Genomic DNA, 18,867 nt, shown 5'->3' with positions numbered 1-18,867 from the left:
GCTAAAAGTTGAGAATCGCCGTAAAAATACCACAAAATTTTTTACCGAAAAAGTACCTTGTGACGAATGGAGGGACCATTAATGGGGATTATGCAGCAAAAACTGCTATATTGTCCTATATAAAGTTAAATTCTTCAAAATGGCTTTTAGATTCAGCAAGTAGAAAGGATCAGAAGAGGCTATATGGAGCCAGACGTGATACAGAAGATGCAGTAAAACGAAAGAGAAAGTCACTTGTGTTGGAGAAGCAAGCATCTGAAGAGCGACAAATAGAATATGAAGGCATAACCTACAAAAGTGGATTGTTCTGATCTTCAGATGCTTTTAAGGTTTTTGAAGAATACTAGATCTCTAAACCTTTTTCCAGATACTGTTCTTCAATAGGAATCCACACAATTTTTCACACAATATATTGCTAAACTTTAAAGCCGATTTTCTCATAATGTGATTTTTAGGTACCTGCCATGGTTCAAATTGCTAAGGCTTTTAAATGGTAAAACATTTTGTGTTCAAATTTGGAGAGGTTGTCCATAACTAAATTTATTTTCATCCAATAGAGAATTATTTTAATCGGACTTTAGAAAAAGAGCCTGGGACCGAGTGAACATATAATAATGTATATCTATTGTTAGAAAAAAGATATAAGAAAAATTCTCAATAGGATTTTTCTTTGCTGTTGGTAGAAACATTTGTCCAAATTTTGTTACATTATCTCTATTATTTAAAGAGTTTTATGATATCTAACATCAGCCAATAGAAAGCCGTGGTTTGGTAACCATAGTAACAACTAATCAAAAAGATTCATTTTTGTAAAATTCTCTCGAAGACCTTTCAAATGATGCATTGTCAAAGACTTTCACACAAGGAAACATTGATTTATCTGCATTTTAAAAAGTAGACATTTGACCCAGAAGTGGGGCCTTAAACAAATTGCATAGAGCGAGAAGACTTGAGGAAGTGCTGCGAGAGGACTGCGGGTTTAAACATTTTCTTTCTGCTGATTAGCTCATTTTTGCCAGCCCAGATAAATTGAAAAATAGCTCTATTAACTTGTTTTTCTATAGTGGGAGGGAGATGGTAGATTGTTCCTACAAAGACGAGGCCAGAAAGAGCTATTGTATTGACAATGAGGGCTTTTTCCTTTTAACGAGTCTATTAGTCAATTTTTCGACACTATGCAATATAGTAATTTTCAGCACTATGTCAATTTTCCGACACTATGCAATATAGTATAGGGGACAGTGAGCAGCCTTGCCTTACTCCACGCCTAAGCGTCACTTTCCTAGAAAGGTGGCCATGGTTTTTATAAATTATGGTTTTTACATGGCCAAAATTCATTCTCTTAAAGACTTTTAGCAGAAAGACCCAGTTTACACGGTCAAAGGCTTTTTCTTGGTCAATTTTAATCTATGCAAGAGGGAGTTTCTTCTCCTGGCAATACTCAATAGAATCTCTTTTTATAGAACAAGATTTTCAAATATCAACTTGCCTGGTACCGAGCAGGTTTGGTCATTATTTAGTATGGATTGTAGTATCAATTGCAGTCTCTATGCCAAGGCATTAATCTACATTAAGTAAGGAAATTGGTCTCTTTTTTTAGAAGTTTGATGTCTCCCTTTTTGTACAAGAGGGAGATTATAGCTAAACGCATGGATTCAGTGAGAATGCCTTTAGTAAAACAAAAGTTTAGTACTTCTACTAAGGCTTCGCCAATTTCATCCCAGGAGAAATTATAAAATTCTGCTGGTAGGCCACCAGGAGGCTGGTTTTGAATTTCTAGGTACCTCTGCCTCTAGGTGACAAGTTTGGTAATTTGAAGGACATAAACAGGGCATCACGATCAGAAAGCGGAAATATTTTTATCTCACAGTGTTTTGTATTAGCTACAATCCTTGACAAAAGTCCTTGGAACACCCTGTGACCAATGAAAGATTTTGAAGAAATAAAGGTTTCCGGCTGTAAGATACAGATATATCCCCCCTCCCCCCAAAAACAATGTTGGCTGAAAAGACTATTACTTACCCTAGCTGATAAACTGACATTGGACGAATTTCAAGCTTTGAAACTGTTGTTATTCAACATTGTTTCAAGGGGGAGAGGGGGATGCTACTGAATTTATGCGAAATTTTAGCTTGGTGTACCAAGACTTTTGGCAAGGATTGTCTGAGCGCTTTTTTTTAAACCGTTAGTTGCATGAAAATCAATGTTATGGGGGTAGGGGTTCTTGGTAGCGCTGATTTCATTGGCGTCGAAAAAAATTTGATATTTAAAATGGAATTGGCCTAATTTAGCTATTTTTCGAATTTTAGAGATATTATGATTATTATTCACGTTTACTTGAATTCTTCAAATTCTGCTCTGTTTTTTTCGAAATTAGATATTGAAAATTCACCAGACTTGCAAGGGAAAAAACAAAAGATGAAAAACAGGAAAATTAAGTATTGCAATTGCTGTTCAAAGCACATGTACGTGTGAAAATGTCTCCAAGATAGAATTTTTGGAATGTCAATGGCGGAAACCTTCCTGTTTCTCACTGTGTCGGTGTTGTATAATTAAACGATAAGCTAAGAAATAAAAACGAAATTGACTATAGTATCAAAAGCAGTTGTTGAGTTGCTCTTTAACAAACATGGTGTTTCATAGCAAAATTAGCGACAGAGAGAGAGCGTTGGCTTGCTACTTGCGAAAGGGAAGGTCTTTGTCGTTTCGAAAAATAGCGGAACATTGCAAGATTTCTGTTTCAAGTGTGGTCCGTATTTGTAAGGAGGGGCCTTCAACTAAACAAGAGAATAAGAGGACAGGTAGACCACCACTGATGAGCAAAAGAGACAAGGCAAGGTTTCTTAGGACTTTCAAGAAGATGCGAGAAACAAATGGAAACGTCAGAGTGATGGATGTAGCAAAGGAATGCCAGATCACACATGTTAGCTACAGGACTTTGGTAAGAGCTCTGCATGATGCTGGATATAGGTTTCTGAATCCTAGAAAGAAGGGTATACTGTCAGCTAAGGATAGGAGGAAGAGAGTATCATATGCCAGGGATGCTTTAAAGAAACATGACAGAAATTTTTGGACGGACGATGTTTTGATGTATCTGGACGGAGTTTCATTCCATCACAAACAAAATCCGTATAACGACGCTTTGTGCCCAAGGGGACGAGTGTGGAGAACAAAAAAAGAGGGCCTTGTGTTTACAAGTAAAGGATCGAAGAACTTGCCTGGAGGGCGTACACTACATTTGTTGGTTGGTGTTTCCTATTCGGCAGGGGTTGTTGTTGCGGAGGAGTACGAGAAGATGAACGCCCGGTGGTTCGCAAAATTTGTGCATGAGACATTGGACAGCACTCTCAGAGAATGTGCAGCGATGAAAAAGAAGGAAAAACTGTTATTCGTTATGGACAATGACCCCAGTCAAAGGAGCAAATTGGCAAGCGATGCTTTAGAAGAAGTGGGTGCTGAACTTGTTGAGATACCAGCAAGATCACCGGACTTGAATCCTATTGAAAATTTATTTAATATTATAAAATGTAATTTGCGACAGGAGGCGTTGAGAGGAAAAATCGTGAAAGAGGACTTTCAGACTTTTAAAGGAAGAGTTTTGCAGGCATTTAGTGACTTTGATGTAACTGTTATAGATAGAACTATTCGAAGCATGCATGATCGTTTGAGCACTCTAGCCATAAATGATGGATATAGAACTAAATACTAATTCAAAAAAACTTAAAAGTGTTTTTTTGTATGAAAGTTTCTAACTTATGTATCATAAAATTTGAACTGCAGCTTTGAAATTGCTTTTGTTCTCTATGGATTTGTTTCTCTGTAGTGTTTGGCAGCTCCTCCGTAAGCTGCGTGTTTGAAGATTATTTTAAAATACTCATACTAGCAGTTCATCTGAATTTATTGCTTATTGTTTATCAGCAAAAATTTTCAAAAAGCCCTTTATAACTGACTAATTAGTATTGTTGTTCAAAGTTCTGGATAACGTCCATTGCTTACGTAATAAAAAGTGATAGAGTTGAATTGGATTGGAAAAATGCTCTTGGCCACGGTTTACCATCACGGTTTACCATTTTAAAAAAGCTTATAAAAAATAACAGGTTGAAGGTATATTTCGGTAGTTTCCGCAAAGGAGGTACATTACAACGTACCACAAGGCTGATAAGTTTCTACGAAACTGGATTGATAAATTTTGAGATTTAGCCAAAAATGTTCACGGTTTACCATTTTTGAAAAAAATGAATCTTAACTGTTCCTGTTCTTAGATGGAAAATGGTAAACCGTGGTGATTTCTTTCAATTACACTCGAATAGGCAAACGCGAGAATGGTTTTTTTTTGTCTTTAGAATGTACATCATAGTGTACCACTTTTTTCGGGGAATTATTTTAAAACTGTCATATAAACAAGAAATTCAAGGGGGAAATGCAATGGTAAACCGTTGTCGTTTGGCTGCCCGAGTACCATTTCGCTTTGTACGGGGCAGCTTCTCTAGGAAGGAGCGTCTGGAAATCATTGTTATTCCAAGAGCATTTTTGCAAAACAATGGCCACATGGGGAGACTGTCTTCTGCTCTTCCAAAGAAAACTGATGCCTGAACGTAAATATGCGCCAGCGAACAGACATCATTTCTGTTTCACGATCATCCATTACCGAGCCTTTGATAAAGGAGATGGGGGCCTTGGCAGTAGCAAACACTGGAGTGTCCCTCGTGAACTCGATGTCCTTGCTGTAGTTGGTTTTGGGTGCAGCAAAATGTACCACATGGCCTTCAAGCAACAGCAGCATGTCAGCCCAAGGAAGTATAACGGGAGACCAACGAAAATCGTTGAGGAATATAACCTCCTTGTTCTCAACTCCAAGCCATGCATACGAGCAAGTAGCTGGGGACAGAAAGCTATCGTACACCACTCTAAGGGGGTCTAAGATGAAAGTCTTGCCACAGTTGGCGGGGCCAGTAATGTAAATATTACGGCCCTTGCCACGACCCATAACAAGCAGTTTGACAATGGCATTTGCAAACACAGACCTATCGATGCAATTTTTGTCAAGGATTTGGAGAGCACACTCGAGCCACTGGCCTTCACAGGTGCACCCAACGCTAAGCTGCTCCTTAAGGATGTCTATTCTAGACATAGAAGCCCTTTCTTGCTTCTCCTTGGCAGTCTCCAACTCCCATACGGTGTCCAGAAGATCATTCAGCTTTTTATCGCCTCTGTTCAGGACAAACTCGTACAACCTTCTGTCACCCTTTTCAAAACTGGACTTAGCCCGAACAAGAACATCTAAACGCGATCGCAGCTTATTTTCAACTATAATATTGGCGACATCAAAGTTTGAAAGACGCTTTGACTTCAGCTTCTTTTCCTTTGAAGGGTTTTTTGCAGCTTTTTTCCTTGTTGCCTTGCTCGTTTTTGGAGAAGAAACAGTTTCAGGGTGATTGCTGCTGGTAATGAAACTACTATCCTCCTTGACAACATAATTGAATGCTGTATGATAGCCTGTGTGACCAGAAAAATTAATGACAATACCATACTTTTGTTGGACATAATTTTTCACTTTTAGCCATCTCTGTAATTTGTCCAACAAAATGCACATGTGGAAATGGTAGCCGTTTACTTTGTGCTGCTCCATGCAACATGCCCATTGGGAAATTTTTGCTGTCGTTACTGCCTCAAAACATTTCACGATCATATCAGAGAATTTTTCTCTATCATAAACTTCAGTGTTAGCGCTACTGTATGTTATCAGATAAACTTTTCTTACGTCTCTGCCCCCAATTTTTTGAGGATCTGCGTTGCTACTGGAGTTAGCCATTTTGACTATCTGAAGACATATGTAATCATAATTAAAGAATTTCAACTTTTACTCCCTCAACCGTCAACCAAATTGGCCTCGGTTTCAAAAAGTGACCTCCCTTCTTTAGGTAGATGCAACAAATTTTCAGAATACAAATAATTTCTAATTTTGCTTTATTTTACGTATGAAACCAATATTTTTAGAGTAGATAGACAATTATGTTATGAAGTGGACTAGATATTGAAAAAAAAACACCACCACTGAAATCAGCGGCATGGAAAACCTCAGATTGGAACTAATTGCTTGATCTCGAATGCACTGCTTCAAAAATATTTGTCAGACAATCCTTGACAAAAGTCCTTGGAACACCCTGTGACCAATGAAAGATTTTGAAGAAATAAAGGTTTCTGGCTGTAAGATACAGATATATCCCCCCTCCCCCCAAAAACAATGTTGGCTGAAAAGACTATTACTTACCCTAGCTGATAAACTGACATTGGACGAATTTCAAGCTTTGAAACTGTTGTTATTCAACATTGTTTCAAGGGGGAGAGGGGGATGCTACTGAATTTATGCGAAATTTTAGCTTGGTGTACCAAGACTTTTGGCAAGGATTGTAGAATCACAGAAAAAACATAAAATTTATCTAGTCTAGATGAAACTTTTGAATTAGTCCAGGTAAACTTACGGGCATATGGGTGCATTGAACGAAAGATATATATTACTGATACAATCAAAATCACTGACGATGATTGTTAGAACTCCCCCCCCCCCCTGATGTGTGAGGGCAGCGTTTGAAAAAGGCAATTCTTTCTCCTATTGGGCAGGGCGCATAGAATTGTTGGCTGTCTCTGGGTCCAGGTCAGCACCAGCACTCCCAGCTGTGCGTTCGGTCTGTTCAAACCAGTTTGGTGACTGCTCTGCATTGTCCGACTCTTGAGTGACAGCAGTTGGGCAATCAGAGGGGGTTGCATCTTGAGGAACGGCTGCTTCCTTATTTGCCACAGCGGCACTGACAGCTCCATCATTGTCTTCCTCCTCACTGCTGTCGCTTTCTGATGGGGTGTGGTCAGATGAGGGCTCGTGCGCATCACTAGCTGCCTCAGGAACCCAAGTGGCATCACACTGAACAATGTGGTGCTCAAGTGATCCGCAATCTTGACAGCGACTGTCTTTGGGACAGTCAGCATTAATATGTCCTGTTAAGCCACAATTGTAGCACCTTTTGATGCTGCATTGAGCAGCAATGTGGCCACGGCTGTCACATTTGCGGCATGTCTGGGGTTGGCCATAGTGGCATATCCCTTAACAGTATGGGCCTAGGTGTACAAAACTTGGCACAGGTTCACTAATTACCATTTTAAAGGTCAAGGCACCATTAAATAAGCCTGTATCAGTGCCTATGTTTTCCCTGGCAAACAGGACGTGCCCAAAGCCCTGAAATTTCCTCACTACAACGTCAAGGTGGAGCTCAGCTACCTTGTTGAATATTCTTACCCAGACCGGTGGTGGATTTTCCATGTTGGGTTGCCTGCTTCTCCTTGGCAGATGGACATTGGGCAGGCTGAAAAACTTTTCCTTGTCTTCCACAGACTTGAATGTCAACTCCAGATCACCATTTGGTAGTTTCTGGAGGTGGGTGGGCTTGATGTCATGCTCAGCAAGGCGGTTGACAAGTGCGGAGGGAACAATTGTTGCATACAGTGTGTGAAAACACACTGACCTTGGTCTTTGTCATCCATTAGGCAGGTTTTCTCTCAGTTCAATTTTGCCAGCCCAGATAAATTGAAAAATAGCTCGATCAACTTGTTTTTCTATAGCAGGAGGGACATGGTACATTGTTCCTACAAAGACTAGGCCAGAAAGAGCAATTTTGTTTACAATCAGGACTTTACCTTTTAAAGAGAGGGTTCGGTGTTTCCAGGCTCCAAGCCTGTTAACCAATTTTTCGACCCGTTTTATGCAACAGCTTTCAAAGGCTGTTTGAGTGCCAAATTCAAGACCTAGTATTTCAAGGGCACTGTCGGTCCATTTTAGAGGGGAAGACGGAGAGGCGGAAAGATATGGGGGCTTGTTGAACCACTTTCCGCGGGACTTGCCGATATCGTAATTCACCTTTGATCCGGAACCTAATTCATACAATTTTATAGTGGCTATGGCTTCTTCGACGGAAAAATTATTTCTCAGAAATAGGGTGGTATCATCTCCATATTGGGAAATTTTAACTTCTTTTCGTGAACCTGGTAGGCAGAGACCATCAATTGTGAGGTTTTGATGAATAAGGTTGCCCAGGGTCTCCGCTACTATGCAATATAATAGCAGGGAGAATGGGCAACCTTGTTTTACCCCACGTTTAATGGTTACTTTCCTAGAGAGGTAGCCGTTGTTGCTAATTTGGCAAGAAACATCTGTATACATGGTTTTTATAAAACACATGAATTTTGGGCCAAAATTCATTCTCTCCAAGACTTTTAGAAGAAAGTCACAGTTGACACGGTCAAAAGCTTTTTCTTGGTCAATTATAATCAATGCATGGGGGAGTTTTTTCTCCTGGCAGTAATCGATAGAATCTCTTGCTAGCATGAGATTTTTAAATATAGACCTGCCTGGTACAGAGCAGGTTTGGTCACTATTTAAAATGGATGGAAGTATTAATTGCAGTCTATTTGCAAAGGCTTTCGACCTAATTTTGTAATCAACATTAAGTAGGGAAATTGGTCTCCAATTTTTTAGGACTTCAATCTCTCCCTTTTTGTACAAGAGGGAGATTATAGCTAAACGCATAGATTCAGTGAGAAGGCCTCTATCAAAACAAAAGTTTAGCACATCTACTAGGGCTGAACCTAGTTCATCCCAAAAGAAACAATAGAATTCAGCTGGTAAGCCATCTGAGCCAGGCAATTTGTCTGTTTTGTTATTGTTTTGTTATGTTCAACCCATGCGATGTTCTATCTCCTACACATCTTAACATTGACGACGAGAATGTCTGTACAACTCAATCCATTACCACTATCGACCCAAATGCAGAACTTGGAGCGAGTGTTGCTGCCAGATGGAAACTTTGGCTACGTGATTTTGATACTTTTATTGTGGCTAGCGGAATTCGAGACGTTAAGCGCCAGAAAGCTTTGTTACTTTATCAAGCTGGACCCAAAGTTTGAGAAATTTTTAACCAGTTTAGTGATGTCGACAGAGAAGGGGATGAAGACAACTTTGCGACAACAAAAGCCAAGCTCATTGAGTACTTCGAGCCTCAGAAAAATCGACAGTACCAAGTTTATAGTTTTCGTGAAACTCGTCAGGGAGATCAAGAATCGCTCGATACCTTTCATACACGACTCAGGCAGATGTCCAGTACATGCGAATTCGAAGATGTAGACTTTGAAATCGAGGAACAAATAATTATAGGGGGTCGATCTTCCCGTATAAGACGCTGAGCTTTGCGTGACCCTACATATACCCTTAAAGCCATGCTAATCGATGGAAGACGGGATGAAACCAGTTTGTATCAAGCCCGAGATATAGAAACAACCACGTACACACAAAATCAACGAACCGTTTGCAATCGAAATCTGATAACAAGACTTGCAACAATTGTGGAGGAGAATGGCCGCACAAAAATCAATGCCCCGCACAAAGGAAAACATGTCGCAAGTGCAACAAACCGAACCACTTTCAATCAGTTTGTAGAAGCTCAAAATTCTCGAAGCAGAAACAAAGACGTCCTGCACATTCTCGCAAATCACATGCAGCGGTCATGAGGATAATTCTAGTGACGAGGAATACTTGTATACTGTCTCAAATGGCAACTACAAAATATTCAAATGGTTGAAGGTCACAAGTTCAACATGATATTGGATACCGGATCCACAATCAACATTATAGATAGAAATACTTTCGAAAAGATGCACGGCGTCTTATGTCCTAAAAGATCGTAATGCTGCTTGTTTACTGTCAGCCAATACAGCACAAGAACTTGGAGTCATAACACTGAAATTGCACAAACTTTCAGTTTCAGCAACCCCTACAAAACATATTGATCTGCAAATTGATGCCATAGTTCAACTTTTCAACAAAGTCTTTGAAGGAACTGGTAAACTGAAGTGGTAATCGGTAAAGCTAAACATCAACGAAAAAGCAATACCACGTGCGCAACCGCAAAGGAGAATTCCTTTTCATTTGAGAAAGAAAGTCAAAGAAGCTGTCACCCAGCTGGAAAAAGAGGTGATCATTGAAGCTGTGCCAGAAAACGCGCCTTCGCAGTGGGTATCTCCGATCGTCGTAGTACCGAAAAAGGATGGATCTGTTTGTCTTTGCGTAGATATGCGTGTGCCAAATACTGCAATAAAACGTATACCTTATCCGATCCCTACATTGAATGATATCAGCATTCAACTCAATGGTGCCAAATATTTCAGTAAATTGAATCTAAAACAAGCTTACTACCAGCTACCATTAGACATAGACAGTCGTTTTATCACTACCCTCAGCACACACGTAGGACTTTATCGATACACTTGTCTCAATTATGGGACAAATGCTGCTATGGAAATTTTCCAGCATGTTTTACAAGAAACTTTACAAGGTATAAATGGAGTGCTGAGCAGCGCAGATGACATCATAGTTTTTGGTAAAACTCGCAAGAAACACGATTTAGCTTTGCAAAATTGTTTGCAACGTCTGCATTCAAAATGCCTTACGCTAAATCTCAAGAAATGTAACTTTCTACAGAAATCAATTCAGTTTTATGGACAAATTTTCACAGAACATGATACGCAGCCAGATCCAACACGCATAAGCGATCTTCAGAATGCACAATACCTACCAGCATTTAAGAGGTACGAAGCCTGCTCGGAATGGCAAACTATAGTGCTAAATACATCCGAGATTTTACAACGCTCACTGCACCACTTCGAGAGTTGACAAAAAAGAATACACCATTTGTATGGCAAGCAGTTCAACAGAAAGCATTTGAAAACATAAAATTGGCTCTGTCTGAAGCTCCCGTTATGTCGTATTTTGATACCAATAAAATAAATTTTGTTATGGTGGACGCAAGTCCCGTAGGTGTATCTGCAATTTTGAGTCAAGCAACCAAGAACAGTGATGATTCCAAGGTTGTTGCTTACGCCAGTCGTGGACTGTTTGATACTGAGAAACGATACTCGCAAACGGAAAAAGAGGCTCTAGCCATTGATTGGGCGTAGAACATTTACATTTGTTCCTATATGGCAACGAATTTACTCTGATTACAGACCACAAACCTTTGGAATATATTTACGGCAGTTCAACCTCTAAGCCGTCCGCGAGGATTGAGCGATGGGTTTTGCGACTACAACCTTATTCGTTTAAAGTGCAGTACAAGGCAGGAAGCGAGAACTCTGCTGATTATCTATCCAGACACCCATCCAGACACCCATGATTACGAGTCATTCTGTGCCTAAAGCTATGTCGCTAGACGAAATAGTGAGTGCTACCAACACTGACAAACCATTGCAAGCATTGCGAGCCGCTATACGAACAAATAGATGGCAAGCATCTGATCGTTTAAAGCCTTATTGTGCAATCAACGACAAGCTAACTGTTGGTGCGAAGGGAATTGTTTTGAGAGGAACACGTTTAGTTATGCCAGAGTCACTTCAGCAACGAGCTATAGATATTGCCCATGAAGCTCACCAAGGTCTTTCCAAAACAAAAACTCTATTATGAGAAAAAGTATGGTTCCCAGGTATGGACAATCTAGTTCAGCATACCCTAGATTCGTGCCTCACTTTGTCGGCAAACCATCGCCACCAGAACCTCTGCAACAAACTGATTTTCCTAAAGGACCATGGGAAACTGTTCATATTAGAGAGTTGATGATTCGGTACGTATGTCACTACGGCTACTCTTAGAGATCTGGATGCAAGCGCGGTCCAAGTGTCTGGGGGAATCCTCATCACGTACTACTCAAGTCTACTACCTCTGGTGGCCTATTTCTACGTACTGTCGACTACGCTGCAGTTTTGAGGTGAGAATCAACAACAGCGCTCTAGTTTCTTTGCATTTCGAACTTTTTCCACTTATGGCTTCGCTAATCTGACTTTTACATTTGCCGCATTATTTTGTTCGATTTCTTTAATTTCAGAACGTTTAACAAGAAGTGAAAATGGCAAGTCCTTCACACTCAAGCTCCCGCGTACAAGTGTTCGTATCAAAAGACTGAGTTATTTAATTATTATTTATTATGAATTTTAACCGAAAATAGAATTTAATCTGCAAAGGAAAGTTAGCTGTAATGCCACTGATACTCGAGAATACCATTCTTTAGCTTTTTTGTAATTTGAACAATTATAATTCTTTTCGCCTACCTTGCTCCTACCACATCTTTTAGACAGGTGCATGGCCAGAATCTTTCGAATATTAAAAACCGATATATGTGGCAATGTTTTTCCTACGTGAAAATTTAATGCTCTTTCAGAATATGCTTGTCACTATTCGATTATGTGGTGGGTGTGGCAGGGCGTGGTCATATTACGTCACTCGCACTTTTCTAAGGCTGAATGCCTTTAAAGTGGCTAATATTAGCCAAATTGAAAGGCTTTTCAACTAATGTTGTCACCTTTCTATGATTGCATGTCAAAATTGCATATTTTGGGGGGTGGGGCAGGGTATGGCTATATGATGTCAGTCCCATATATCTAAGATTAATGTTTGAAAATTGAACTAGATACTCGCAGTAGTATATTAAATTTAAATGTTTTTTTCGATTGTGAATAGCAATGCATGATTGTTTTCTCAAAGGCAGAGTTACTGCTGACAAATAAAAACCTCGTATTACTGGTTTACTTAGGACAAGATTATTTCCGCATTTAAATCTGTTCGTTTTAATTGCATCTCGGAACAAAGTTCTCTTTGAAATGCTGTGTAACTGAATCGCGAATTGTGCAGTGCTGTCAACACATAAAGTTTCATTCGTGCGTAGTTAAAAGCAATGTATGTTTGATCAATTTGATCATATTCATCATCATTTATACTTTCATATAGAACTTCTGAGGGCTCAGACGGCTGATACTCTATTTCACCAGGCAGTGTCAGCTGATTGATTGTCCCTGTTGTATCATGGGTCGTACCAATGCCAGTTAAGGTCATCTGCCTTCCATCATTGTTATCCAGAGTTATATGTGTCGGTTTTAGTGGCTGCATGCATGGTGGGGCTGTCCTTCTTTTCAATTCTCTTGTCGTATCCTGGGCCCATTTTTTGCCTGTTTCAAGTATTGTGGTGTAACTGGGCGTGACGCCAGATTTGCTTAGCAGATTTATTACCTCTTTACTACCAGTGACTCCATTGATAACCATTCCTGATGCAAGTGTGGATGGTGATGGATTTCCAGTCAAAAGCTGTTGCCAATATCCTGAAATAGACCAAACTTTATTTGCTTGCAGAGGAGGAATGACGGCAAAGCCATGATAATTTTTTTTAAAGGAAGGATTGAGGGACATCGCAATTACATTGTAAATTTCTTTCATTGGCTCATATTCGTCTAATTGATCAACCAAGTTCTCAAATGAAACATGGGAAGTGCGCTGGTCATCATCACAGCTCTTTTTGCGTTCTATTTTACGGTGAATCATTTTCGCAAATGCTTTAGTTATGTCATCATCTCTTAGACCGTCACCGCGGATAGTTGGTAAAGAGTAATCAAGAGGATTCACATCAGTAGAATGAAGAATATTACCAGCTCCATGAATTCCCAAAGCTCTCTTGAATCCTACTTTATCCTTAAATTTATCTGATATTAAATCTTTAATTTGGCTTGTGAAGGTTTTGCGGCAATTGACTGGAACCCCATGATAAACGTATAAGCTTTGCATATCCTCCAATAAATCAGTAAGAAAGTAACAGGATTTCCCAATAATGACTTTCTTCTCGATTATTTCAAGACACTCTTTCTCTGCGCATTGACCATTTATGGTATCTAATTGAACATTCGACTGAGGATTTGTAGGGCGAACTGTGAAAAGCGCATAACAGCTTTTGTGATACTCAAGTTCCCTGGCGAGGAGATCACCCGCTGCTTGGTGTATCCTTAATCTTTTTGCAGCACTGTGCAATACAGGGTCATCTGAATTTTCGTTTGCGTCCATGACACCAAGCAACGTTGCTTCAGCTCTTGTTTCTTGCAACTTCAGCAAACTTTCTTCACGGCCTCGGTATTTTTTCCTCTTTCTGTTACAAACAAAGCATTTCCTCTGGACCATTTTACAACCAAACAATGGAAGCAATGGAAGCAATGGAGGCAATGGAGGCATGGAGGCAATGGAAGCGGGACGACTTTACTTTGTGTTATTGAAATACTTGCTGCAGATGTGCTGGCAGATGTTTCCGTCATTTCCTGTGGCTGTGCTTCTAGCATGGATTATTCAAGGCTCTGCCATTTAAAACCTCCTTTCCATTTAATGGCCCCGAGTTGAAAATCTTATGGCGGGAAAGGATGCCTCGTCCCGAGGATTGTGGATTGAAAACCATGAGGAAAGCGGAATACAGGAACAGTCGTGCAAGAATTTGTTTTCAAAACTCTTAATCATGCAAGGGACACTTTTTAGATTTGGCATTACAAAGAAAATACATGTTGCCTCTGGTCGTACTTACGATGTCACATCATCAATGCCAATGTCTGCAACATCTGCAAATGTCAACGAGGTTCAGTGTGTAGTATGCAAATGCAAGTTCACATCTCAGCAATATCTTGACATTCATGTTCATTGGAGACATAAGGAATCAGCTCCTGTGTCCAGACAGGCTGCACATGTCAAACACTCACCCAGTGTATCTGGTAGGCACTGAGCAAAATGATTGTCTGGACCGAATAGATGATGGAAATGGGGACTTTCAGCCTTCTCAAGCGAGTCAAATCCAGAAGCCAAAGGGGGATAATCTGAAAGGCGCTCCAAAGAGGAAATCTTACACTCTTGATTTCAAATGGAAAACTATTAAACTACTAGATCAAATGACACAAAAGCGGGCGAAGAATAAATGGCAGAAAGTTGCAAACTTTAAGGGAATTCCAAATAAATGTTTGGTTGTAAAATGGAACAAGGAGCGTTTTAAGATCAAGGATGAGATAAATACAAACAAGCTCAAGAAAGGGAAGGGAAATATAAAACCAGCAAGGCAAAGGAGAAAATAACATCTGATAACATTGACCAAAGAAAAACTTTCCACTTGCAGCAAAGTTAGTTGTATCAGAGTTTAAGAGAAGAAGACTACAGGGTATTAAAGTTTCAAAATTATGGTTATGCAAGAAAATGAAGTGCAAGGTTGAACAGTTATATGGTGCATAACCAGGTTTTATTTTATTTGGATGTGACCCTAGGCACGTTCAGTTGAAAGTAGAAAAGTCAAATAGTGATCATAGCAACTGCAATACATTTCCTAGGTTTTTAGGAGAATGGTATCCCAGCAATAGTTGCTAGGGAACATTTCTGTGAATATATTTCCACTGAAATTAATGTGAAATAAATCTTTAGGTTCTATTTTTCAGCCCATCACAGATCTTTCTTGTTGGCTTTGCTTGATTGGAAACGTAGTGGCTGAAACTGAACTCCCTGGAAGAATGCCCTAAATAACACTAAGCAAGGCTTCTTTCAAACCACAGTTTCAAAGCCTGGCTCTAAATACCAGTCTAAATTCGAAGAAAAGCTTTTCAAATATTTCAGTTCTAAGTATATGTAAAAATGGAAATACCTCATCCAAGGAGCAACAGTTTTTTTCATTTCCGTCCTCAAGGTAGTACTTGCCAGCTATACCACAAATTTCACAAATAACAGAGTTCAGGTTGCGCTTGGCTCTCACCCAGATTGGTGGCGGATTTTCAGTGCCTAGCTCCCAATTTCTCCTTGGCAGATGGACATATGGGAGATCAAGAAAACGTGCCTTAACTGGCAATATATCGAATGTTATCTCCAGGTCTCCATTAGGTAGTCTTTGGAGGTGGCTAGGCTTGATTCCGGCTTCAGCGAGCTTTTTTATCAGAGCAGATGGAATGATGTGGGCATTAGGGGTATGTAAGTATACTGACCCAGGGCGGTGTCATCCGTTTGGCGGGTTATCCCTCAAGCCACCTGACCTGCCAACGTATATATCTAGGACTGTAGCTGCAGCTGCTTGGCGGTGTAATTTTTTTCTGATGGGTTCCTTACGATAGATGCACGGGAACAATGTAAGTTTCCAATGTATGGGCGGCGATTTGTCTTCTGTTGCATGTGGGACTTGTGCTGGTGAAACAATTCTGCTTCCTCCTCTGGCGAAATATCAGTTTCTGAATCTTGGCATAGTGCCACTTTCTCAATAAAAGGTTCTTGATCTTTGCGACCAAGGGGCATAACACAAAAGAGCATCCAAGCATCATCCTTTACTTGTTGGGGCAGCATTTATGAGTATCAGATCTTAGCCAAATGGCCGAGAAGTGATACCCAGTCTCATGTCTTCAGTTCAGACTCTCCACAAGTCTGCCTCGTTGCTTGCGGAGCGCTCAGTTTTTTTGCCTGTTGCCTGCCTGCTCCTTCACACCAGCAGCAAAGTTATCAATCTGTGTGTGAATGTTGAAGAATGTTGTCGAGGTGAGTGAGTTAGTGAATGAGTTATTCGGCTTCACATGGCCACTCAGCAGCATCGCTGCAGCACCAGTTGTGAGCTGCAACAGCGGGAAAAGGCTTTCTTTTCAAAAAAGTATGGCTAAGGTATGGCTGTTGCTCCATGTTGTTGTGCTTACTTTTACTAACTATTCATGAACGAGCCTTCCCGTGACCCAAGGGGCAAAAAAACCACTTGACTATTATTGGAAAAAAATTAAACTTAAGTTTCAGCTTTCCTTGTGGCGATCGGATTGGAGAACAGGATAAACTGAGAAGATGAGAGGATGGAAGATGTTCTATGACTGCATTCTGTCACTGACTGATGATATGATTCTAAGAAAGCTGAAACCTTACATATAGAAAGTTGTTCATTACTCAAGTGGCAAACCCAAAGAGTTTATAATTGAAGGAAAGGTTCACCAAGGCATTTTCACAATTGGCCTGTGATGTAATTATTGGGAATTGAACAATCCCCGAAAGCCCAGCTTATTGGAGCTTAGGTCACAAAAATCAATATTTTGAATTTTATGTTGTAAAAATTGCAAAAACATTCAAGATTTTTTCCGAAATTAAGAGACATAATCTTCAGAATGGGTATTGGGGGGGAAGGGGTTGCCAAGAATCGTTCAAGTGCAGACAGCTCATCCCCAGTAATGGTCAGCTTGGCTGGAAGTTAGATTTCTCGACATGGATATCAAACTCGCTATGTTTTTTGCGTTGAGCCCATTATTATATCTAGAGATTTCAATATTCATGTGGATATTTCTAAAGATCCTGATGCTGAGAGGTTTCTCGCCCTTTTGGAGAGCTTTGTTTTCAAACAAACTCGTGTCTGGCCATGCACTGGCTTTATTGATCACTAGGAAGGATTGCGACTCCAGTCTTGGTTCACCGATAACTGACTTTTATATATCGGATCTTTCATTTGTGAAATGTACAATAAATGTTGCGAAACCTGAGCTGGAAGTAAAAGACATTGTTTTTAGGAAATTGAAGTCAATGAATGCTGATGCTTTTAAGAACGACATTGAGGTATCTGAGCTAGGTAGCTGGGATTTCACAGATTTGGAAGAACTTGTAACATGCTATAATGCAACATTAACTGAACTTATAGATAAACATGCCCCTGAGAAGAGGAAACGTATAACTGTCAGGCCAAAACAACCTTGATTCAGTAATAATGTTGTAAAATTAAAGAGAGAAAGGAGAAAACTTGAAAGGAAGTGGATAAAATCAAAGACAGAACTTGACCACGAAATCTAAACAATGTAGAAACATGTTCGCTAACACAATAGAAACAGATAGGTGCAAATACTTATCTAGTCTGGTATCTGAATGTAATGGTGATCAAAAAAAACTGTTCCAGGTTGTTGCATCTTTAACAGGGGATAAAAATACCAGTTAACTCCCAGACCATCTTGATCCATACTTACTAGCATCGAGATTTCAGTAAATTTTTCATCAAAAAGATCGAGCAAATACAGAAACATTTTGACGATATTTGTGAGTCTGAGGCTATAGAAACACAGCTCGACACTGCCAAATCAATCCAATGTTTTTTTCAGTGAATTTGATGTTCTTTCAGAGGAAAATGTAAGGAATCTTATTATGAAATCAACAAGTAAACATTGCCACCTTGATCAAGCACTGACATGGCTAGTCAAGAAATGCAAGAAAATGACAAGAAATGAATCTGTCACTTTCATCTGGCTGCTTTCCAGATTTCTGGAAATGTGCGGTAGTAAAACCCTTATTAAAGAAGCTTACTTACCATGTGTTTCCAACTTACCATATGTTTCCAAGCTAACCGAAAAAGCAGTTGCTGACAAGTTGAATGAACATACCAAATCAAATAAATTATTACCAGAAAAAGCCTCTGCTTATAGGAGGGATCATAGCACAGAGACAGCTTTGATAAAGGTTCAGTCGGATATGTTTGCAGGTATGGATTATCAGTATGTGACATTACTGGTGATGCTAGATCTTAGTGCTGCATTTGATTCTGTGAACGATGAAATGCTGTTAAATAAAATGGAGCCTTGTTTCGGTATAAGTGGAACCGTCCTTAATTGGTTTAGGTCATATCTAGATGGAAGGAGACAAAGAGTTATTGTGAATAATGCCATATCAGAAGAGATGCATTTGAACTGCGGGGTGCCTCAGGGAAGCTGTTTAGGGCCTGTACTGTTTGTTATTTACATCAGTTCTTTCTATAATGTCATTAGTCAACACCTTCCAAATGTTCATGGCTATGTGGATGATCACCAGCTATACATATGGTTCAAACCAGAGCCTTTTTCCGAGAGAGTCTATTAAGGCCATGGAGATGTGTGTTTCTGATGTTAGGAAATGGATGTTGGCTAACCGTCTCATGATCAACGATTCAAAGACAGAGGCAATGTTACTGGGAACAAGACAACAACTGTCAAAGGTTTCTGTTGAAGGTATAAGAGTAG

This window comes from Rhopilema esculentum, chromosome 7 (assembly GCF_057945365.1).
Source record: "Rhopilema esculentum isolate cy_ngs chromosome 7, ASM5794536v1, whole genome shotgun sequence".
Classification (NCBI taxonomy): Eukaryota; Metazoa; Cnidaria; class Scyphozoa; order Rhizostomeae; family Rhizostomatidae; genus Rhopilema; species Rhopilema esculentum.
The sequence above is the reverse complement of the archived record's forward strand: the minus strand, read 5'-3'. Positions refer to the sequence as shown.